At 44.4% G+C, this 24,810-nt stretch overlaps 2 pseudogenes; both read right to left on the minus strand.

Annotated features, from left to right (window-relative positions):
* Positions 1-5,325: 5,325 nt before the first annotated feature.
* On the minus strand, positions 5,326-24,290 carry LOC785307 (UL16-binding protein 3-like; annotated as a pseudogene).
* On the minus strand, positions 9,421-10,766 carry LOC101904856 (tyrosine-protein kinase RYK-like; annotated as a pseudogene).
* Positions 24,291-24,810: the final 520 nt, after the last annotated feature.

A 24,810-nucleotide genomic window follows, 5' to 3' on the forward strand; every position in this document is an offset into this window, starting at 1 on the left:
AGGGAATATACCTGATAAAGAATTTCAAATAATGACAGTGAAAATGATCCAAAATCTTGAAAACAAAATGGAGTTACAGATAAATAGCCTGGAGACAAGGATTGAGAAGATGCAAGAAATGTTTAACAAGGACCTAGAAGTAATAAAAAAGAGTCAATATATAGTGAATAATGCAATAAATGAGCTCAAAAACACTCTGGAGGGAACCAACAGTAGAATAATGGAGGTAGAAGATAGGATTAGTGAAGTAGAAGATAGAATTGTAAAAATAAATGAAACAGAGTGGAAAAAAAAAAAAAGAATTAAAAGAAATGAGGACAACCTCAGAGGCCTCTGGGACAATGTTAAACACCCCAACATTCGAATCATAGGAGTCCCAGAAGAAGAAGACAAAAAGAAAGGCCATCAGAAAATACTTGAGGAGGTAATAGTTGAAAACTTCCACAAAATGGGGAAGGAAATAGTCACCCAAGTGCAAGAAACCCAGAGAGTCCCAAACAGGATAAACCCAAGGCGAAACACCGCAAGACACATATTAATCAAATTAACAAAGATTAAACACAAAGAACAAATATTAAAAGCAGCAAGGGAAAAACAACAAATAACACACAAGGGAATTCCCATAAGGATAACAGCTGATCTTTCAACAGAAACTCTTCAGGCCAGGAGGGAATGGCAAGACATACTTAAAGCGATGAAAGAAATTAAACCTACAGCCCAGATTACTGTACCCAGCAAGGATCTCATTCAAATATGAAGGAGAAATCAAAAGCAAAAGCTGAGAGAATTCAGCACCACCAAACCAGCTCTCCAACAAATGCTAAAGGATCTTCTCTAGACAGGAAACACAGAAAGGGTGTATAAACTTGAACCCAAAACAATAAAGTAAATGGCAATGAGATCATAGTTATCAATAATTACCTTAAATGTAAATGGGTTAAATGCCCCAACCAAAAGACAAAGACTGGCTGAATGGATACAAAAACAAGACCTCTATATATGTTGTCTACAAGAAACCCACCTCAAAACAAGGGACATATACAGACTGAAAGTGAAGGGCTGGAAAAAGATTTTCCATGCAAATAGACAAAAAGAAAGCAGGAGGAGCAATACTCATACCAGATAAAATAGACTTTAAAACAAAGGCTGTGAAAAGAGACAAACAAGGACACTACATAATGATCAAAGGATCAATCCAAGAAGATATAACAATTATAAATATGTATGCACCCAACATAGGACCATACAATATGTAAGACAAATGCTAACAAGTATGAAAGGGGAAATTAATAATAACACAATAATAGTGGGAGACTTTAATACCCAACTCACACCTTTGGATAGATCAACTAAACAGAAAATTAACAAGGAAACACAAACTTTAAATGATACAATGGACCAGTTAGACCTAATTGATTGTCCTAATGAAATGTCCTATAGGACATTTCACCCCAAAACAATGAATTTCACCTTTTTCTCAAGTGCACATGGAACCTTCTCCAGGATAGATCACGTCCTGGGTCATAAATCTAGCCTTGGTCAATTCAAAAAAATTGAAATCATTCCAAGCATCTTTTCTGACTACAATGAGTAAGATTAGATGTCAATTACAGGAGAAAAACTGTTAAAAATTCCAACATATGGAGGCTGAACAACACGCTGCTGAGTAAGCAACACATCACAGAAGAAATCAAAATATGCATAGAAATGAATGAAAATGAAAACACAACATCCCAAAACCTGTGGCACATTGTAAAAGTAGTGCTAAGGGGAAGGTTCATAGCAATACAGGCTTACCTCAAGAAACAAGAAAAAAGTCAAATAAATAACTTAACTCTACACCTAAAGCAACTAGAAAAGGAAGAAATGAAGAACCCCAGGGTTAGTAGAAGGAAAGAAATCTTAAAAATTAGGGCAGAAATAAATGCGAAAGAAACAAAAGAGACCATAGCAAAAATCAACAAAGCCAAGAGCTGGTTCTTTGAGAAGTTAAATAAAATTGACAAACCATTAGCCAGACTCATCAAGAAACAAAGGGAGAAAAATCAAATCAACAAAATAAGAAATGAAAATGGAGAGATCATAACAGACAACACAGAAATACAAAGGATCATAAGAGACTACTAAAAGCAACTATATGCCAATAAAATGGACAACTTGGAAGAAATGGACAAATTCTTAAAAAAGTACAACTTTCCAAAACTGAATCAGGAAGAAATGGAAAATCTTAGACCCATCACAAGCATGGAAATTGAAACTGTAATCAGAAATCTTTCAGCACACAAAAGCCTAGGAGCAGATGGCTTCACAGCTGAATTCTAGCAAAAATTTAGAGAAGAGCTAACACCTATCCTACTCAAACTCTTCCAGAAAATAGCAGAAGAAGGTAAACTCATTCTATGAGGCCACCATCACTCTAATACCAAAACCTGACAAAGGTGCCACAAAAAAAGAAAACTACAGGCCAATATCACTGATGAACATAGATGCAAAAATCCTTAACAAAATTCTAGCAAACAGAATCCAACAACGTATTAAAAAGATCATACACCATGACCAAGTGGGCTTTATCCCAGGGATGCAAGGATTCTTCAATATCCACAAATCAATCAATGTAATACACCACATTAACAAATTGAAAAATAAAAACCATATGATTATCTCAGTAGATGCAGAGAAACCCTTTGACAAAATTCATCATCCATTTATGTTAAAAACCCTCCAGAAAGCAGGAATAGAAGGATCATACCTCAACATAATAAAAGCTATAAATGACAAACCCACAGCAAACATTATCCTCAATAGTAAAAATTGAAAACATTTCCCCTAAAGCCAGGAACAAGACAAGGGTGCCCACTCTCACCACTACTATTCAACATAGTTTTAGAAGTTTTGGCCACAGCAATCAGAGCAGAAAAAGAAATAAAAGGAATCCAGATTGGAAAAGAAGAAGTAAAACTCTCACTGTTTGCAGATGACATGATCCTTTACATAGAAAACCCTAAAGACTCCACCAGAAAATTACTAGTACTAATTAATGAATATAGTAAAGTTGCAGGATATGAAATCAACACACAGAAATCCCTTGCATTCCTATACACTAACAGTGAGAAAACAGAAGGAGACATTAAGGAAAAAATTCCATTCACCATTGCAACGAAAAGAATAAAACACTTAGGAATATATCTACATAAAGAAACAAAAGACCTATATATAGAAAACTTTAAAACACTGGTGAAAGAAATCAAAGAGGACACAAATGGATGGAGAAATATACTGTGTTCATGGATCAGAAGAATCAATATAGTGAAAATGAGTATACTACCCAAAGCAATCTATAGATTCAATGCAGTCCCTATCAAGCTACCAATAGTATTTTTCACAGAACTAGAACAAATAATTTTACAATTTGTATGGAAATACAAAAAAAAAAAAAAAAAACAAAACAACTCAAATAGCCAAAGCAATCTTGAGAAAGAAGAATGGAACTGGAGGAATCAACCTGCCTGACTTCAGGCTCTACTACAAAGCCACAGTCATCAAGACAGTATGGTACTGGTACAAAGACAGAAATATAGATCAATGGAACAAAATAGAAAGCCCAGAGATAAATCCACACACCTATGGTCACCTTATCTTCGACAAAGGAGGCAAGAATATACAATGGAGAAAAGACAAACTCTTTAACTAGTGCTGGGGAAACTGGCAAACGACTTGTAAAAAAATGAAACTAGAACACTTTCTAACATCATACACAAAAATAAACTCAAAATGGATTAAAGATCTAAACATAAAACCAGAAACTATAAAACTCCTAGAGGAGAACATAAGCAAAACACTCTCCGACATAAATCATAGCAGGATCCTCTATGACCCACCTCCCAGAATATTGGAAATAAAAGCAAAAATAAAGAAATGGGACCTAATTAAAATTAAAAGTTTTTACACAATAATGGAAACTATAAGCAAGGTGAAAAGACAGCCTTCAGAATGGGAGAAAACAATAGCAAACGAAGCAACTGACAAAGAATTAATCTCAAAAATATACAAGCAACTCTTGCAGCTCAATTCCAGAATTCCTGGGTCTGCTCTCCGGGCTCTAAAGTGAACAGAAGGAGAACAAAGGTAGCCAAGCAAAGACTGAATCCTGAGGCTGACAGAGCACCTGTTGGGGCTTCTTGGGAGCAGCATCACCTGCAGAAAAGAAAGAGGCCTGGGTCCAGGAGGCTGAGGAACTCCTGTCAATTTCCTGGGCCTGCCCCTCCCTAACCCACCCTCCAGCCCCGCCATCACTGAGAGGCTCCTATGTCCTCCACCCCCACCCCCACCCCATGCCCAGCAGCTTCTTGTCACCTCCTCCTTCCTTCCTGCATCACAGAGTCACCCCAGGCCCTGACACCCCCTGCTCAGGCTCAGGACTGGAGCCAGTGGGGAATCAATCTGCTCCCTTTACTCAGGTCCGGATCCTCCCCGAGGGGGGCCTAAAGGACCAAGGAGCAGGTCCCTGGAGGAGGGGCCTTGCTTCCTGACAGCCTTGGGGGGCTGCAGGCAAACCTCCTTCCTTTGCTCCCCTCCAGCCTCAGAGCCAGCAGCACACAGAGCTCTCAGGACAAGGGTCCCTACCCCCATCTCTTCCTGGTCCCCCCAGCTGGGCGCCTCCACCCCGGCTCAGGCCCACCCATCCCCAGGCACCTCTGCTCAAGGCAGGGCTGCTCAGTGATGGAGGCTCTGGGTCCCCAGGAGGCTGGTGACCTGCAGGCCACAGGCGGAGTCAGAACTGCTGCTGCTCCAGGAGCACAGGCCTGGCCTCAGCCCTTCCCACAGTCTCTGCTGTGGGGCTCCTGTCTTGCCTGTTTGACCCAGGCAGCTTCCTTCGAGAACAGGCCTTTGGAGGTGGGTCTGCAAAGGCCTTCCCACCTCTTCCTCCTGGGATGAGAGCTGGGCCCTTCTCATCTTGGCCCCTGGTTGGGTCCCCTCCCCACTGACACATCATGTGAAGCCCCCACACTGCTCTCAGCCCCTGTGAGTCCTGCCCTCCCCCTGAGTGCCTGCTCTTCTCACACCACCTACCAGGGCCCTGCCAGCCAGCAGTCTGTGCTCAGTCAGGGGACTTGGCTGAACCATTTAAGCATCAATAGGCCCTCAGCCTAGTGAAGGCGCCTCCCTTTTCACAATGTCACCTGACAGTGAGGACTGCTCAGAACTCAGGGCTGAGCTTGTCGAGTTCTGCTCTCAGGTGATATGGGGTCTTATCCCCCTGCTCATTTCCAGGATGAGGAGGTTCAGTGAGGGGCAGGGGTTGGCTGGGATTCACCTTCCCCATCCTCACTCCAGTCCTGTACCCCTGCCTTCCCTCTGAATTCTGCCCTCAGGACCTCTTCCTGGAAAGGACTCAGCCCAGGAAGACAGTTGTGATGAAACTGGTGAGGAGCACGGGAGGATCCAGGCTTTGGACTTGATGGCTGTGGCCGTGGGCTGCACAGTAGAGGGGCCCGTGGTTGGTGATGCTACAAGGAGTGTCAGAGTGAAGCCCTTGTCCAGACCACAAACTAAGCTGATGCCGCCTCGCCCCCCTGACTCAGGTACCCCTACTTTGCAGACAGTTTACACATATCACATGGAGGCCCCTGAGATAGATCCTCAGGTGAGATGGGGGGAAGGGAGGAGTCCAGTCCTCAGGGGGCTCTGACAGCTAATGGAGGAACAAGGTTTCCAACACAGCCATTCAGTCCTGCTGTGAGATAGAGATGGTGACATGAAAATGGAGTCCTCAGGAGCTGACAGCAGAGGTGGTATTGACAGATTTCCAGAAGTAGGATTGGTGACATTTGAAAAATGATTCTGGAAAGAGGGTAGAGTGAGAAATAAATCCATGAAATTAAAAAGATGTCTACAGGTTTGGGACCAGCGAAAATCCATGTTCAATCGTCCAAAGGCCTGTGCTGTGAGGAGAGACGTCAGGGGGTAGAAGAGGAAGGAGGATGACAGAGCATCCCCGGGTCATTGCTCTCCCAGGACAACTCACCTCTGATGGATCACATTCTCAAACACACACACACACACACACACGGGTGGGTCCATGTCACTATGAGAAGACTATCACTTTCTCCTCCCTTCTCACTTACCCGTGGTCTTCAACATTTTCTCCCAGCACGCCATGAAATCCTGAAGCCAAGCCCGACAGTCTCCCATGGAGACCTTCTTCAAGAAGTCGGTCACAGCTCTGTCATTCTCCCACTTCTCTTTCATCCATCTGCCTCCAGGTTGACCCACTCTCCAGTGTCCATTCTCCAAATCAAAGTGGAGGCTCATTTGTCCATTCAAGCCAAACTGCCAGGATCCACTGACGTGTCTGTCATCCTCACAGCGACATGTCATCCTGGCCTGCAGGGTGAGAGGGTCTGCTCCCACCATGGGAAAGAAAGAGCTCAGCCTTTGGGCTTGACAGATTCTTTGCCCCACCTGGGTCTACCTCCCCTGGGTCCATGTCAACTGGGCGCAGCTAATCTGGCCCTGGTCTCTCATGCAATAGCTGCTCTTTCCACTGGACATCTAGGAAAGGACTAATATCCAACTGTATTTTTAAGCCTCCAATCTGCTCCTCCTGTACTTGGACTGTCTAACGTACCTGTGACTGTGTGTTTCTCCAGTGTAAAGCCAAGCAATTGGTCCCTGATGTCTCTGAGTATTTCGATCTGTGTTTCCCAGGCCTTTATGGTTTCACTTCTTCTCCCAACGGACTTGTGAATATGATCTTAGCATGATCATAGAAGAGAAAAACCTCTCCATCCACCTGGCCTTGAACCTCACAGCACGGCTGTCCAGGTCTGGGCTGAGGATCGACGGTGAAGTTAAAGGAAACAGAGTGAGCATCTGTGAAGGCAAACCGCATTGAGGGTGAGGTTGGGAGAAGAAGACACATAGGCCTCTTCTCCCAGTTCTGTGAGAGCAGAGCAGGGCTGCAGGGCTGGGCTGACAGAGCAGCATTGCCCTGCCAGCCCACCCCACCCCCTCACCAGTTACAACTGAGGAAGATGATGAAGCCTCAGTCAGGCAAGAAACACCACAACCCTGGATATGCTCCATTTCCGCTCTGCTCACAAGCTCTGCATGTGGCACTAACCGACACATGTGTTTCCCAGGGATGGGCCAGGCTGGTTCAGAAGGAAAGGCCTAAATCCAGAGGACTGTCAGCTTCTCTCTGAGTGTCCTGTGGGAGACGCAGAGGGTGAGGGGGCTGTTCCTGAGGAAGCGGATCACAGCCAGTGGGGCTGGGGGTGGGGAGGATGAGCTCAGAACCCAAACCTAGATAAGGGAGAGTTTTTAATCACGGGTCACTGGGCATAGCAAGGCCAGGGAGACGTGGTGGTCTCTCACTAGGATGGGTCTTAGAAACCTAGAAAAAGGCCTGGCTCACATGGCATGAAAGAGAAGATCTAGAACTTCCGAGGCAGGTGGTAGAGGAGGGGATCCAAGGCTCAGAGAAGTGAATCTGCCAGGGCGGACACGGTATGAAAGGGCAGGAAAGAGTGCAGTCCACCCGCTCCATAGGAAAGCCTGATGGACTCCATGGAGCCTGAGAAGAAAGCGTGGATGAGAAGCATATCCAATAGCTCAAAGATGACTTTTGCAGAAGGTCAGGGATGGTGATAGGACATGGTGTTCCTGTGGGCTTCTATCAGGAACAGGGATGGGAGTTGTGGAAAAATCAGATTCCAGGTGGGGGTGCTCTAGGTCAGCAGAAAAGTAGGTGCAGGAGTCAAAGTGATTAGGGAGTCTCAATGCCAGCCAGGGCCTGACTGCAGAGAATATGATGCTGGCTCATAGCACAGGGCGATCCTAAAGGCAAGCAGATGGGCAGGAACCTAGATACAAACTATACCATTGAAAGAAATAAAGAGAGACAGAACACAAGGCTGGATGATCAGGAAGCCAAAGGCAGCCATCCCTACCAAACACCTGATCCAGGCCCATTTTCCAGATCTGAGCCACTTCTCAGAAGGTATCACCAGAGAAAGAAGCCATGTTCTAAAGAGGAGGGCCCTTTCATCACCACATCTAGTGCAAAAGTCCTTCCATTTTTCCCAAAGAGCCACATGGTTATTCACTGGGGTAAGTGAACCTGCAGAAGCAGAAACTACTGTCACGTTCACGTTGCACCTAGTGTGGTCCTAATATCAGGCACAGGAAGCGTAGCATCATCATAGTCCCCCAGTTGCTGAAGCGATGCTTGGAGTACCAGGCCATCAATGGACAGCAGTCCCAGGTTCTGCTTACAGTGGTTGTCACTGGGTCCACAGACCACACAGTGGTCATTTCACATTCCCTGGACTTGTGACATTCATTGAGACCTGAGTAGCTGGCAAATTATTGTGAGGTGAAGGCTACCATATTAGTGAATTCCAGATTCAAACTTCAGACCCTACCTCCCCATCCACCAATAGTACATGTACACAATATCCTGGAGGAAATACAGAGACAAGTACCAACTGACAACCTCTCAAGGGCTGCAGGGGTGTGGTCCCTATCCTATCTCCATTTAATACCACTGTGGCCTTAGGTTTCCTGTAAATGGTACAGAAGAAATAGTTTAGGCTTCGCAGACCCCAGGTCCCTGCTGTAACCTGCTGTCCCAGCACAAAAGCAGTCACAATTGGTGAATGATGAGCACGGCTGGAGCTGCTTCTTGGGCAGATGACCCAGCAGAACTCATGATGTCAGAGGTATCTGTGGCCAGAAAGGTGCTACGTGCCATTTTCTACTTGAAAGCTCACAACACAGACCCTGAGTGTTGCACTGGAGAAAGTCACACCATTTAAATGTGGCTCCTGGTATGTTCCTGGGACCTGGCAGAGATGAGGCCTCTGGTCATGGAATGTCAGAGTTGACCATCGTGATATGGGCTCATCAACCCCTAATCATTAGTTCAGCTAGACTAGCCATTACAGGATGGAAGCGATTATGTGTTTTGGCATAAGCAGGGCCACAGGGAACAAACAAGACCCACCAGAAGCTGGCCTAGATGTGACACTAGACTTGTTATATGGCCACTATCCTCTGCTCACATCTGTGGTTTCCTCTATGGCACTTTGGACCAAGGTAGCTACTCTGCAGCAAAGGAGAGGTGGGCATTAGCCCATAACTGCTGGATGGTTTTTATTTTCCTAAGGAAAAGTACTGTATGTTGAAGACAAATCACTCCCAAAAGAAAGAAAGAAAGCAAAACTTTAAAGGTGAATCATGTGCATTATCTTGCAGAAGTTAAGAAAATAAAAAGCAGTTGGTAGTAAGATTAATATGTATGTTTAAACAATTATAAAAACTATTTTGTACGAATATACCTCAAAGGCAACTATGTGTAAAAAATTTACACAACATTTTAGTTAAACCTAATAAAAGTGATATTGAGAAAGTATTCCATATCTGTAAGTCTGTCTTAGAAAGTTCAGATGCTAAAGCATTCCTAAGGCACGTTGTTCTGGAACACAAATCTGCTTCTGTGATTCTGGGTGATGTATGTGACTGGCTGGCTCCAAGTGGGCCTCAACAGGCACCTTCCTCCTGATGCTGGGGGACTGTGAGAGAAGAGTCAGACACCGGCCTCCAGAGCCGCATGGACCTCTGTGAGACACTGGGCCAGCTTCTGGAACTCCACCTCTCCTCTGGATCGAAGGCCCAGGACAAGCCATCACAGCAAATCAGGACAGTTGATAATCTGGGCTATTTGATAACCCTCTTTCAGGTACTGGGCCACATCAAATGGGTAGATGTCCACTTAGGGCGTTTGGCCAGAGTCATAAACACGTGGGCTCTTTTAGTAGCAGCATGCTGACTTCTTAGTTGTGGCATGCAGGATCTAGTTCCCCCACCACAGATCGAGCCCAGGTCCCTGCATTGGGAGTGTGGAGTCTTAGCCACTGGATCACCAGGGAAAGATGGAGAACTCATTTTTAACCAGACTTTCAAAAGCCATCCATCAATCCCGTGTTTTTGTTGTTCCCCAGACAGTGAGAGTCCATGGGGAACAAGACTCTGGAGAGGGAGTGGCTTTGCTCTTAACTTGAAGTTGTCATCAATGACAGAGATCCTAGGAGCCAGGTCTTTGTGGATGACTTCTTTCTGACCAGGTAGCTCATTCCACAGGCAATCTGAGCAGCCATGTGAACTAGCTTTTGTTGAGAAGTTTCCTGCTGACTATCGGCTTCTACATATTCGCACTGTCATAAAAACAATTTAAGATACCCCCAGTACATGTAAGGCAATCCACCATGGGCTTTTCCCCTTCTTCTGTTCACACGTGGCTAATAGGAAGATTTCTGTGATGAAGATCTCATAGCTCACAACTTTCAGGGAGCATCATAGTCACCTGAATTTCAGAAGCTCGATCTCTAACTGTTTTTACAAATGCTTGTTGCTCTTTATCTGGATCTTTTTCATCTACATAAACCCCATGGGAAGTACACCAAAAGGTACCTTCTTAGAGTACATCTTTTGAGTTCCTCTCCCTAGATAGATATTTTGATATCATTCACCTAAGCTCTGGCCTCCAAAAGAGCGACATTTCTCAAGTTGTACTCCTCTAGCCACAAGGTTAGATAACGGGAGATGGGAGTTGTATTGTTGGGTGTGTTGCCTCTCACATACCGAGACATCTGGGAACGACTGGGACTGAGACAGCCCTTGGGAACTACTGCTGGCGCTGATGCTATCTCCCAGTTCAATCCTTTTCACACTATGAAGATGCAAAACAACTAATACTAGTACTATAAGAAATATAACTGGACAGCAAACCCCTAGGCTGATATAAAACACACGTGTAGACACGGCTGGAGCTGCATGTACAGGATCATAAATGGGTTCTTCCACTAGTAGTTTTGTCCAAGGCTGAAGTTTTCCTTTCTCAATTTCTGGATGGAAACTTTTCCTTCGTTTCAACTCTAAGATGTGAAGCTTTTTGAAGTTACTCTCAAGTTGAGGTGCATTTAGTGTCGTAACTTCAGAATCTACTTTGCCAGGACAGGACAGCTCGAGCCCAAACACTGATACAGTGCCTGGGAGTTCTGGGGGCAGGGGTGGGGGTGGTGGGGCCAGGCCGCAGGCAGCCTAGCGGACCCGAGCTGTACCAGCGGCAGCCTGCCGGATCCCCATCTGAGGGAGACCGCCCTGCACATCCATCCTGCTGTGAGCGCCCACCTCCACCGCCCAGGAGAAGGAAGCTAGGCCACTTGCTGCTGCCCACCTGGCCCGAGCCCTTGAAAGATGAATAGCTCCTACCCCGGCCACCCTGCCAGTATTAACTGATCTGTCTTAAAGAGCGCTAGTCCTTCAAGGGCCCAGAGCAGTAGGGATGGGACCTAATTCCCTTCAGCAGGAGTAAGAAGGGACCAGACAGCAGTAGGGAAGGGACGTACATCTCTTCAGCAATAGTAAGAAGGGACCTGAGAGAAGGAAGGAAGGATCTGCTGGTCCTTCAGTGGCCGAGAGCAGTAGGGAAGGGGCCTACTTCCCTTCAGCAGTAGTAAGAAGGGACCAGAGGCAGTAGGGAAGGGACCTGGTGGTCCTTCAAGGGCAGAGAGCAGTAGGGAAGGGACCTACTTCAGTTCATCAATACCATGAAGGGACCAGAAGGAGCTCTGTGCACAGATCATCAATTCAGTTCAGTCACTCAGTTGTGTCTGAACCTTTGCGACCCCATGAACCGCAGCAGGCCAGGGCTCCCTGTCCATCACCAACTCCCGGAGTCCACCCAAACCCATGTCCATTGTGTCGGTGATGCCATCTAACCATCCTATCCTCTGTCGTCCCCTTCTTTTCCTGCCCTCAATCTTTCTCAGCATCAGGGTCTTCTCAAGTGATTCTGCTCTTCACATCAGGTGGCCAAAATATTGGAGTTTCAGCTTCAACATCAGTCCTTCCAATGAATACCCAGGACTGATCTCCTTTAGGATGGACTGGTTGGATCTCTCTGCAGTCCAAGGGACTCTCAAGAGTCTTCTCCAACACCACAGTTCAAAAGCATCAATTCTTCGGCGCTCAGCTTTCTTTATAGTCCAACTCTCACATCCATACATGACTACTGGAAAAACCAAGGGCCTGACTAGATGGACCTTTGTTGGCAAAATAATGTCTCTGCTTTTTAATATGCTGTCTCAGTTGGTCATAACTTTCCTTCCAAGGAGTAAGTGTCTTTTAATTTTATGGCTGCAATCACCATCTGCAGTGAGTTTGGATGCCAGAAAAATAGGCAGCCACTGTTTCCATTGTTTCCCCATCTATTTGCCACGAAGTCATGGGACCAAATGCCATGATCTTAGTTTTCTGAATGTTGAGCTTTAAGGCAACATTTTCACTCTCCTCTTTCACATTCATCAAGAGGCTCTTCAGTTCTTCTTCACTTATCCTATATCAAAAAGGCTGGAAGTTAGGGTTCACAAGGGGCTCTTATTGTATAGTTAAAATATGGCCCATTGTGGTGACCTGACAAACAAGGGATGAAGTCACAGTGGCCACATTGCCCTGATGGGCATCCTGTTTCTTCCTTAAGGTGATATCCTGTTTTTCCCTGCTGGTGCCAGTTTCTCAAGACTCCTTGACCACCCGACCATGAGAACCCTTTCACTAAGTGACCACAAGACCCCAGCTGTGGGCTAAAGATCAATTGTGGCCCCCTCCCTCTGGGGAACAATTTCCCATCGATAGGGTATAAGAAGTGTTGGCTGTAAAAAGAGAGCACCAGTTTCTCTCTAAATCCAGTTGCTTGCTTTCTTTCTTCTTATAATAAACCTTTCTCTGCCTGAATTCCTGGCTCATTCTCTTTTTCTCCACGCTCGCCTTATAGCACATGCATCTTGGGGAGGTTCCATGGACCAGGCAGGTGTGAAGAAAGAAACAAGATAATTGGCCAAAGGTAAACAAAGACCCGAAGGACTGTCCTACATAAGTAATTTACATCACCTTCATACTGAGCTCCTCCTCCCTCAGGATGCCCACACTCCTCTCCGGTGTGTGTTCTGAAGAGCTTGTGACATACTGTACTCCTCATTAAAGACAATGCCCATGCCCTTTCTCTCTGGGTATTTATTTCTGCCTTGCTTCTGTCTTAAATAAACAGCCAGTTTTTCTGTGTTCTCTCTCAAACATTGTGCTGTGTCTCTAATAATAAGCTTTGTACCTATTTTACAGTTTTTGCTTCCTTGAAACATTCTTCCTTTCAAATGGGGGAAAGAACCAGGGCCACTTTGCTTCTAGCCTCTAGTCCCTGGTGGTCTTGTGGCTAGGGTTCCGGGGTTTTCATCCAGGCTACCAAGGTTCAATCTCTGTCCAGGGAAGAAAGGTCTCTCTTCAGGACAACTCACTGCTCTCCCTCCAAAATCACTGGGAATATTTCAGTTCAGTTCAGTTCATTCTCTTAGTCGTGTCCAACTCCTTGCGACCCCGTGAACCGCAGCATGCCAGGCCTCCCTTTCCATCACTCCCGGAGTCCACCCAAACCCATGTCCATTGAGTCAATGATGCCATCCAACCATCTCATCCTCTGTCGTCCCCTTCTCCTCCTGCCCTCAATCTTTCCCACCATCAGGGTCTTTTCCAATGAGTCAGCTCTTTGCATCAGGTGGCCAAAGGATTGGCGTTTGAACTTCACCATCAGTCCTTCCAATGAACACCCAGGACTGATTTCCTTTAGATTGCATGGTTGAATCTCCTTGCAGTCCAAGGAACTCTTAAAGAGTCTTCTCCAACACCACAGTTCAAAAGCATCAATTCTTCGGCACTCAGCTTTCTTTATAGTCCAACTCTCACATCTATACATGACCACTGGCAAAACCAAGGCCTTGAGTAGATGGACCTTTGTTGACAAAGTAATGTCTCTGCTTTTTAATATGCAGTCTCAGCTGGTCATAACTTTCCTTCCAAGGAATAAGCATCTTTGAATTTCATGGCTGCAATCACCATCTGCAGTGATTTTGGATCCCAGAAAAATAAAGTCAGCCACTGTTTCCATTGTTTCCCCATCTATTTGCCATGAAGTGATGGGACCAAATGCCATGATCTTCGTTTTCTGAATGTTGAGCTTTAAGCCAACTTTTTCACTCTCCTTTTTTACATTCAAGAGGCTCTTTTTTTCTTCTTTTCTTTCTGCCATAAGGGTGGTGTCATCTGCATATCTGAGGTTATTGATATTTCTCCTGGCAATCTTGATTCCAGCTTGTGCTTCTTCCAGCCCAGTATTTCTCATGATGTACTCCGCATAGAAGTTAAATAAGCAGGGTGACAATATACAGCCTTGACGTACTCCTTTTCCTATTTGGAACCAGTCTGTTGTTCCATGTCTAGTTCTAACTGTTGCTTCCTGACCTGCCTACAGGTTTCTCAAGAGGCATGTCAGGTGGTCTGGTATTTCCATCTCTTTCAGAATGTTCCACAGTTTATTGTGATCCACACAGTCAAAGGCTTTGGCAGAGTCAATAAAGCAGAAATAGATGTTTTTCTGGAACTCTCTTGCTTTTTTGATGATCCAGCGGATGTTGGCAATTTGATCTCTGGTTCCTCTGCCTTTTCTAAAACCAGCTTGAACATCTGGAAGTTCACAGTTCATGTATTGCTGAAGCCTGGCTTGGAGAATTTTAAGCATTACTTTACTAGCATGTGAGATGAGTGCAATTGTGTGGTAGTTTGAGCATTCTATGGCATTGCCTTTCTTGGGGATTGGAATGAAAACTGACCTTTTCCAGTCCTGTGGCCACTGCTGAGTCTTCCAAATTTGCTGGCATATTGAGTGCAGCACTGTCACAGCATCATCTTTCAGGATTTGAAAGAGCTCAACTGGAATTCCATCACCTCCACTAGCTTTGTTTGTAGTGATGCTTCCTAAGGCCCATTTGACTTCACATTCCAGGATGTCTGGCTCTAGGTGAGTGATCACACCATCGTGATTATCTTAGTCATGAAGATCTTTTTTGTACAGTTCTTCTGTGTATTCTTGCCACCTCTTCTTAATATCTTCTGCCTCTGTTAGGTCCATACCATTTCTGTCCTTTATTGGGCCCATCTTTGCATGAAATGTTCCCTTGGTATCTCTAAGTTTCTTGAAGAGATCTCTAGTCTTTCCCATTCTATTGTTTTCCTGTATTTCTTTGCATTGATCACTGAGGAAGGCTTTCTTATCTCTCCTTGCTATTCTTCGGAACTCTGCATTCAAATGGGTATATCTTTCCTTTTCCCCTTTGCTTTTTGCTTCTCTTCTTTTCACAGCTATTTATAAGGCCTCCTCAGACAGCCATTTTGCTTTTTCACATTTCTTTTTCTTGGGGATGGTCTTGATTCTTGTCTCCTGTACAATGTCATGAACCTCCGTCCATAGTTCATCAGGCACTATATCTATCAGATATAGTCCTTTAAATCTATTTCTCATTTCCACTGTATAGTCATAAGGGATTTGATTTAGTTCATACCTGAATGTTCTAGTGGTTTTCTCCACTTTCTTCAATTTCAGTCTGAATTTGGCAATAAGGAGTTCATGATCTGAGCCACAGTCAGCTCCTGGTCTTGTTTTTGCTGACTGTGTAGAGCTTCTCCATCTTTGGCTGCAAAGAATATAATCAATCTGATTTCATTGTTGACCATCTGATGATGTCCATGTGTAGAGTCTTCTCTTGTGTTGTTGGAAGAGGGTGTTTGCTATGACCAGTGCATTCTCTTGGTAGAACTCTATTAGCCTTTGCCCTGCTTCATTCTGTACTCCAAGGCCCAATTTGCCTGTTACTCCAGATGTTTCTTGACTTTCTACTTTTGCATTCCAGTCCCCTATAATGAAAAGGACATCTTTTTTGGGTGTTAGTTCTAAAAGGTCTTGTAGGTCTTCATAGAACTCTTCAGTTTCTTCAGCGTTACTGGTTGGGGCATAGACTTGGATTACCATGATACTGAATGGTTTGCCTTGGAAACAAATAGAGATTTTTGAGATTGCATTTTTGAGATTGCATCCAAGTACTGCACTTCAGACTCTTTTGTTGACCATGCTGGCTACTCCATTTCTTCTAAGGGAGTCCTGCCCACAGTAGTAGATATAATGGTCATCTGAGTTAAACTCACCATTCCAGTCCATCTTAGTTTGCTGATTCCAAGAATGTTGATGTTCACTCTTGTCACCTCCTGTTCGACCACTTCCAATTTGCCTTGGTTCATGGACCTGACATTCCAGGTTCCTATGCAATCTTGCTCTTTACAGCGTCTGACCTTGCTTCTATCACCAGTCCCACCCACAACTGGGTGTTGTTTTTGCTTTGGCTCCATCCTTTCATTCTTTCTGGAGTTATTTCTCCACTGATCTCCAGTAGCATGTTGGGCACCTACCAACCTGGGGAGTTTATCTTTCAGTGTCCTGTCTTTTTGCCTTTTCATATTGTTCATGGGGTTCTCAAGGCAAGAATACTGAAGTGGCTTGCCATTCCCTTCTCCAGTGGACTGCATTCTGTCAGACCTCTCCACCATGACCAAACTAGGGTCTGGCTGCTTCCCACTCAAAAGCCATTAAAGAGGTCATGTTGATGGAAAGGAAAGTTTGCCTGATTTTGGATGCCAGCAGTGGTGGAGGGGAAGAGGGTAGGGGACTTCCATGATGGCTCAGTGGTAAAGAATCTGCCCAGAATCCACCATCAATGCCTGTCTTGGGTGGCCCCACACGGCATGGATTGGTTTCACTGGGTTAGACAAAGCTGTGGTCCGTGTGATCAGATTGGCTAGTTGTCTGTGATTGTGGTTTCCGTCTGTCTGCCCTCTGATGCCCTCTCTCAGTGCCTATGGTCTCACTTGGATTTCTCTTACCTTGAATGTGGGGTATCTCTTCATGGCTGCTCCAGCAAAGCACAGCCGCTGCTCCTTACCGTGGACGTGGGGTACTTCCTCTCGGTTATTTAACCGATAGAAATTGATAAGAGGCCAGAGAAGAAATTCAGGCTAGGTTTTATTGGTGTTCCTGAAACTAGGGTCTGGCTGCTTCCTGCTCAAAAACCATTAGAGAGGTCACGTTGATGGAAAGGCAAGTTTGCCTTATTTTGGATGCCAGCAATGGTGGAGGGGAAGGGGGTAGGGGACCTCCATGGTGGCTCAGTGGTAAAGAATCTGTCCAGAATCCACCCATCAATGCAGGAGGTTTGGGTTCAATCCCTGCCTCAGAAAGATTCCTTGCAGAAGGAAATAGCAGCCCACCCCAGTATTCTTGCCTGGAAAGTCCCATGGACAGAGGAGTCTGGCAGGCTACAGTCCATGGGGTCACAAAGAATCACACACTTAGCGACTAAACAACAAATGGAGGTGAGTGGGATGTGGGAAGGATGGACATCTGTCCAAAGGCTGACTCCCCCCAACTGACAATAAGTGGGCAAGAACTTTTATAGACAGAGGGATGGGGTTGCATGCAGAAACAGCACAGTCAGCTCTGACAGTCATCTCCAAATTGGTCATGGATGGTCTAACCAGAGTCATCTTGATTGTTTCAAGGACAATTAATCTTTGGTTCTATGGTTGGTTTGTTCTCATCTCCTTGAGGACAATTCTTGGAATTGTGGCAGCTTATATCATGGCTACAGTCTGGTCATCATGTAGCTAATTTCTTCCAACTGGTGGGAATTTATGTATCTATAAGACAGCTCACAGGATAGAGCTCAGAATATTATCAATAGCCCTTGAGAAGGACCTCAAAGTCCTTGACTACGTTTAATGACTACATTATTCTTATTTGGTCTCCTTTGACTATTTTCCCTAGTTTCTGCATTTTCTCACTTCTCTGATTAAGCTTAGTGTGTGGCTAAAGCTTTTCCATGGACAAAAGGCAGGCTGAGCACATGGTGGGGCAAGGACCATAGGGTCCCGCTCTGTTTCATCAGAATTCTTGCTACAGTTTGAGGGAAGGGAAACAAGTTCCCTCGCTCAATCCTGAGGAGGACAAGCTGGTCCCTTATGTGGGGTGACGTTGGGGGTGGACCCGTGGGTCAGGCAGGAGGGGTGGCGTAGGTTGTTTGACCACCCCGTTAGTGGTGCTGTGTGTCGGCTTATACTCACTACCTTGCTTTTGCTCCCAACACCTCAGTAGTGGCAGCTGGGGTTTGATCTTTTTGTATCTTGTTGCTCATAATTTGTCCCAACTGTGCATACATGCAGCACTTTTTCTCCCTTTATAGTGTCTTTGCATTTTTATGCTTCATGAGACCTTTGTCCAGGTCCCAGCCTGTCTCAGGTGTGACAGAAGCAGGAGGAGAAGAGGGAATTCTGGCTTGGACCCCCCGGTCATAAACTTTCCCATGGTCTATACTCAACACCTAGAAAATGATTTCTCAAAATAACTGAACCCCCTTCCATCTGATTTCATCAATCTAGTTAATTGGAAGAACTGCTGTATGGAGTTAATTTCACAGTATGTAGTGAATTAACTTCGCATCCAGACATCTAAAACTGGTTCTGGCTACATGCCATCCTTGTGGGATGAACTGAGGAAATAGTAACTGAACTCAATTACTGTGGTCTGTGGTTCAGATGAAGAGTGTGGTTGACACAGAGAGAGAGATCCTGGCCACACTGTGTGAGGAGATGCTCAACAGGGGCAGCTGCTGTCTCCATGCCTGCCAAGTTCCCATTTCTTAGCAAGAGCCCAATAAATAGTTATTGAATGAATACATGTTCAGTTACTGCTAGTTTTCTACTGTTAATGAATATCTTATCAGTCCAGGATCATCAATAGATGGTAAAATTATGGGCTGAAATATTGTCACAAAACAGGATATTCCTGTTTTATAATAGAGGAATATTACAATATTCCTATTATTATTCCTGTTTTACAATAGAGGAATATCCCTCTATTCTAACACAGAAGTGAAGCTTCAACCCACATTTTTTTGTCTGTGCAAATATCAGAATCAAACTCACCTTTTATTTTTATCATTATCATCATCGTGATCACTTGCTAGTCTGTATCTTTTTGGAGATTTTGGTTTGACCTCTTTTATCCTGACTATTGAGGACTTTCTCTTCCTTATATAAGTTGCTGTGTGGTTTCCACTGGCTTTATTTTGAGAAATGTGACCAGGGTAACCTTAATATTTCTTTTAGCTGGACTGAACTACCAGACCACCTGACCTGCCTCTTGAGAAATCTGTAGGCAGGTCAGGAAGCAACAGTTAGAACAGGACATGGAACAACACATTGGTTCCAAATAGGAAAAGGAGTACGTCAAGGCTGTATATTGTCACTCTGCTTATTTAACTTCTATGCAGAGTACATCATGAGAAACGCTGGGCTGGAAGAAACACAAGCTGGAATCAAGATTGCTGGGAGAAATATCAATAACCTCAGATATGCAGATGACACCACCCTTATGGCAGAAAGTGAAGAGGAACTAAAAAGCCTCTTGATGAAAGTGAAAGTGGAGAGTGAAAAAGTTGGCTTAAAGCTCAACGTTCAGAAAACGAAGATCATGGCAACCGGTCCCATCACTTCATGGGAAATAGATGGGGAAACAGTGGAAACAGTGTCAGACTTTATTTTGGGGGGCTCCAAAATCTCTGCAGAGGGTGACTGCAGCCATGAAATTAAAAGATGCTTACTCCTTGGAAGGAAAGTTATGACCAACCTAGATAGCATATTCAAAAGCAGAGACATTACTTTGCCAACAAAGGTTCGTCTAGTCAAGGCTATGATTTTTCCTGTGGTCATGTATGGATGTGAGAGCTGGACTGTGAAGAAAGTTGAGCACTGAAGAATTGATGCTTTTGAACTGTGGTGTTGGAGAAGACTCTTAAGAGTCCCTTGGACTGCAAGGAGATCCAACCAGTCCAATCTGAAGGAGATCAGCCCTGGGATTTCTTTGGAATGAATGATGCTGAAGCTGAAACTCCAGTACTTTGGCCACCTCATGTGAAGAGTTGACTCATTGGAAAAGACTCTGATGCTGGGAGGGATTGGGGGCAGGAGGAGAAGGGGACGACAGAGGATGAGGTGGCTGGATGGCATCATTGACTCGATGGACGTGAGTCTGAGTGAAGTCCGGGAGTTGGTGATGGACAGGGAGGCCTGGCGTGCTGTGATTCATGGGGTCTCAAAGAGTCGGACATGACTCAGCAACTAAACTGAACTGAAACTTGAGATGAAGCTTGAGCTCCTTCCAGGCTCTAAGCCTCTAACTTCCCTTTTCTTAGAGCATTTTGCTTCAAAATCTTGTCACTTTTTCTCTTACCAGTTTTACAACTCAGGACTGTTTTCTCAAAGCCCTGGGAGCCATCTCTTTTTTTCTTTCTCTTAAGGTGACTTATTAAGGCCACTTATTACTTAAATATGCTAGCATACTCTATGACCAAGCCCACCCAGATGAAAGGAAGAATGAGAAACTAAGACAAGCTATACACCTAGTGGAAAAGGAATCAGTGAAGGATACTAATTTGCCAGTCTATGTGACATCAGCTTTTTTACTGTGTGTTACCTAATAAGGTATAACTTCCTTTGCTGCTGTTGCTGCTGTTTAGTCCCTAAGTCATGTCCAACTCTGTGAGACTTCATGGACTGTACCCAGCCAGGCTCCTATGTCCAAGGGATTTCCCAGGGAATAATACTGGAGTGGCATCTGTTTACAGATTTTTTTTTTTTTTTGGTTGCCCTGGGTCTATGTTTCTGCTTGCAGGCTTCCTCCAGCTGCAGCTAGCAGGGGCTCCTCTTTAGTAGCAGTGCTTGGGCTTCTCATTGAGGTGGCTCCTCCTGTTGTGGAGCACTGGCCTTAGGCATGTGGGGTTCAGTAGTTACGGTATTGGGTTTGGCAGTTATGGCCTGCAGGCTCTAGAGTGTGGGCCTTGGGAGCCATCTCTTTGAATCTGAAGTATTAAAGGAGATAGTACTGGCATCTCCCAGTCTCTGTAGGAGGGTAGGAGCCTATATTTGGCTCCCAATGAAAGGTTGTTGTTGAATCACGCGAATACACCGGGATTCTTGGCCCCCGGAGGAGAAGAATTCAATCCGGGGCCAGAGACGAGGCTTGATCGCTCAGAGCTTTTGTGTAATAAAGTTTTATTGAAGTATAAAGGAGATAGAGAAAGCTTCTGACATAGGCATCAGAAGGGGGCAGAAAGAGTACCCGCCTGCTAGTCTTCAGCTGGATGTTATATAGTCACTAGCAGTCTGTTAATGAAAGAAAGGAATGTCTTAAAATTCAGAATGGCACCAGGCCCCTCACCCATAAGATGCATTTTGGGATAGTCTTGGCGCCAAATGGTTTATCCTGGGCCATAAAATGATTAACTTGAATCTTGAAGAAGGGCAGACCACCATACAAATAGTTTCATTTACATAGATTAGGGGAACAATATCCATACTGGTTTGTCAAGTAGCTTCTGGGCCAAGAGGCAGAACCGACTTGGAGACAGACTTTGGGGTAAAGGCATAGTACATTAGCGTAGCTTAAGACGAACATTTCCATAAGAAAAAGGCATTGGTTATCTCTAGGCTCAAGAATAGCTAACTTCAGGTGAAACCAGGTGTCATTATGGCAACACAGTATTTTAAGAGAAACCTCCCTTTAAATTTGTATAGAGAAGGAAAAAAATATTGCTAGTTTGTCTCCTCCTGCTGCTTAAGAGAGATAAAAATGTCTGACACTTGCAGGCTATTTCCTCTATTTGGAGAACCCTGGCCTTCCTGCCTGTTACCCTCTCACCAAGTAGCTCAGCTGGTAAAGAATCCACCTGCAAGGCGGGAGACCCTGGTTCGATTCCTGGGTTGGGAAGAGACCTGGGAGAAGGGATAGACTACCCACTCCAGTATTCTTGGGCTTCCCTTGTGGATCAGATGGTAAAAGAATCCACCTGCAATGTGAGAGACCCAGGTTCAACCCTTGGTTTGGGAAGATCCCTGGGAGGAGGGCCTGGCAACTCACTCGAGTATTCTTGCCTGGAGAATCCCTGTGGGCAGAGGAGCCTGGAGGGCTATAGTACATGGAGTCACAAAGAGTCAGATGGACTGAGCAGCTAGGCCCAGCACAGCACAGGAGCCTGTACTAGTCAGCTGGTCCTGCCATACAAAGGACCACAGACTGGATGGCTTACCCAACAAACACAGGTTTTTCTACAGTTCTGTAGGGAGGCAGTCCAAGATCATGGTGCTGGAGGGTTTGTATCTTTATAAGATCAATGTATCTCATTTTTTGATGCATTTCAAACTTGAAGACAATACAACATTTGCCAAATACTTCATCATGTAGTTCAGGAACTAATGGTCTTTTCTGCCTTTGAATCTGTACTCTGTTTCCTCATGTCACCTTGAACTTCCAATTTAATGAATGCTGCTGCAGTTTCTTTAACGGACTGTATTAATTTTTTTAGTTTTAATATTTAAAGGTTAAGATTTGCAAAAAACAAAGCAAAAAAAAATTTCTTGCCTTCAAAGATTTAAGGGGAAAGAACCTTTTAATTAAACAGGAAAGATAAAACAATACATGCATGCTATTTACAGGAAATCAGTTTTGTAGTTTTAAACATTCCTACTAGATTAACAGATGGAATTATCATCCAGAAATTAAGAGGGTTTTTAACTCTTGATAAACAAACTCTAAGACTTAATTTATCATTCAGGAATAAAACTTTCCTCTCCAACAGAGTTTAGTTTTTTTGCTTTGTTTTTTGCATTGTTTTTGTCAGAATAGTTTCATGGTGAACTTTGCAATTACAGATGATAGTGAAAAAAAAAAAACCCTAGCGACGCAATCGTAGCCGCAGGCGTCGTTTCAGGGGTCAGGCAGAAGATAGACAGCCAGGTAACTTGAGTGGACCTGTTGACACCACCAGGTCATAAGCATGAAAAAAAAATGTCATGTGTCTGCTTTCTAAATATATTATACTTACATGTACACATGTGTGTATATACATTCAAGATGTGCATTGCATAAATTGTTTTCTCAACTAATAAGACTACTATTAAGAAAATGCATTCTTCCTTCACACCGTAATGTAACCTGTCTAACTGAACTAATGTTGTGTCTCAATTTTTTTACATGAAAATACTGTTGAAAAGACCATTATTTTGTCCACTTGGCAGATTCTGCACATCTGAGTTGGGACCTGCCATCCCAGGGACTATGTTGTAGCTTGTGATTTTGGATGATTGGCAAAACTGGACAGCTTTTGCATGGTGCCTGCTACTGTATCTGGATTCAGCACCTCATGTTTGTGGGGGTTCTAGTACCCACAGTTTAAAAAGTATAAATGAGAAAAATACTTGAAAGTGTCTTTTTCCTATTAAGAGGAATGCATGTTATGTTTTTGTTTATTGTAGTGTGATGCCTTTTCCCTTACACCTACTAACTATTCAAATTAATAGTACTTACTTAGTTTTAGAATGTTAATTTAAGTAGATACAGTTTTTAGTAACTTAAAAGAAACTTGTTTGCTGTGTCTATACTATCTTGAACATAATTCCATTTCTTGCGTACAGAGAATCACATGTACATTCACAGTGGAGAAATTGTGTGCACCAGAAATAAATCCTTTCTGTTAAACTAAAAAAAAAATTTAAAAAAAGGTTAAGGTTTATAATTTAGTTTCCCCAGATAGAAATTGAGATGCATCATTTTCATTTTTTGGCTGTGCCATGAGGCATGTAGGATCTTGTTCCTTAACCAGGGATCAAACCCCTACCCCTAGCAGTCTAAGCATGGAGTCTTTACCACTGGGCCACCAGGGAAGCCCCCGATCCACCATTTTAATGTATATACATATATATTTATATATAAATATATACTTATAATACGGATATTATAAACATATTTTATATTTACCTTTTATCTCAGTAAGAGACAAATGGTCACTAAAGGGAGCCTCCCCAACTGCATAAACAGTACAAACTGAAGAGCTCTGGTCCACGGATGGAAATGAAGAAAGAACATAAGGTAAAAATAGACATCAGGAATCAAGACAGCCTTTCATTACCGTCCCTTTTGCTTGTTGTTGTTAGTGTTAGTCCTGTTCAGAATGATCATCTCCAATACATTTTTAGGGGATATATCAACCAGGCTCCCCTCTAATTTTCAGAAAATGATAGGGACCTCAGCTCCAGAATTCTCCCAGGGGACTCGTGAACGTGATGTTAGCAAGACCACAGTCATAGGAGAGAAAAACCTCTCCGTCCACCTGGCCTTGAACCTCACACCATGGCTGTCCAGGTCTGGGCTGAGGATTGATGGTCAAATTATAGGAAAGAGAGTGAGCATGTGTGAAGGCAAAACACAGTGAGGGTGAGGTTGGGAGAAAAAGACCCATAGGCTCCTCCCCCAGTTATGTGAGAGCAGAAGTAAGGCTGCAGGGCTGGGCTGACAGAGCAGGACGGCCCTGCCTGCCCCACCACCCCAAACACACCCCAGGTACTGGCTGAGGAAGAGGAGGAAGCCTTGATCAGGCAAAAAAACCACACGGCCCTGGATATGCCTATCTCCACTCTGTTCAAAATCTCCACACCTTGCATGAACTGACACAATTTTTTCCAGAGGCTCCAGGCCAGCTCAGAAGGAGAGGCCTAAACACAGAGGACTGTGAGAATGTCTCCGAGTGTCCTGAGGAGAGATGGGGAGTCTTTGGGGGCTGCTCCTGAGGAAGCAGGATCACAGTGGGGCAGGATGAGCACAGCCTCAAAGCTGGAGAAGGGAGAGCTCACAATTAGGGGTCACGGGACTTAGCAAGGCCAGGGAGATGCTGCTGATCTCCCACTAGGATGGGTCTTGGAAGCCTGGAGAAAGGCCTGGCCCACCTGGCATGAAAGAGAAAGTCCAGAACTTCCAAGGCA

Source organism: Bos taurus, chromosome 9, assembly GCF_002263795.3.
Source record: "Bos taurus isolate L1 Dominette 01449 registration number 42190680 breed Hereford chromosome 9, ARS-UCD2.0, whole genome shotgun sequence".
Lineage (NCBI taxonomy): Eukaryota > Metazoa > Chordata > Mammalia > Artiodactyla > Bovidae > Bos > Bos taurus.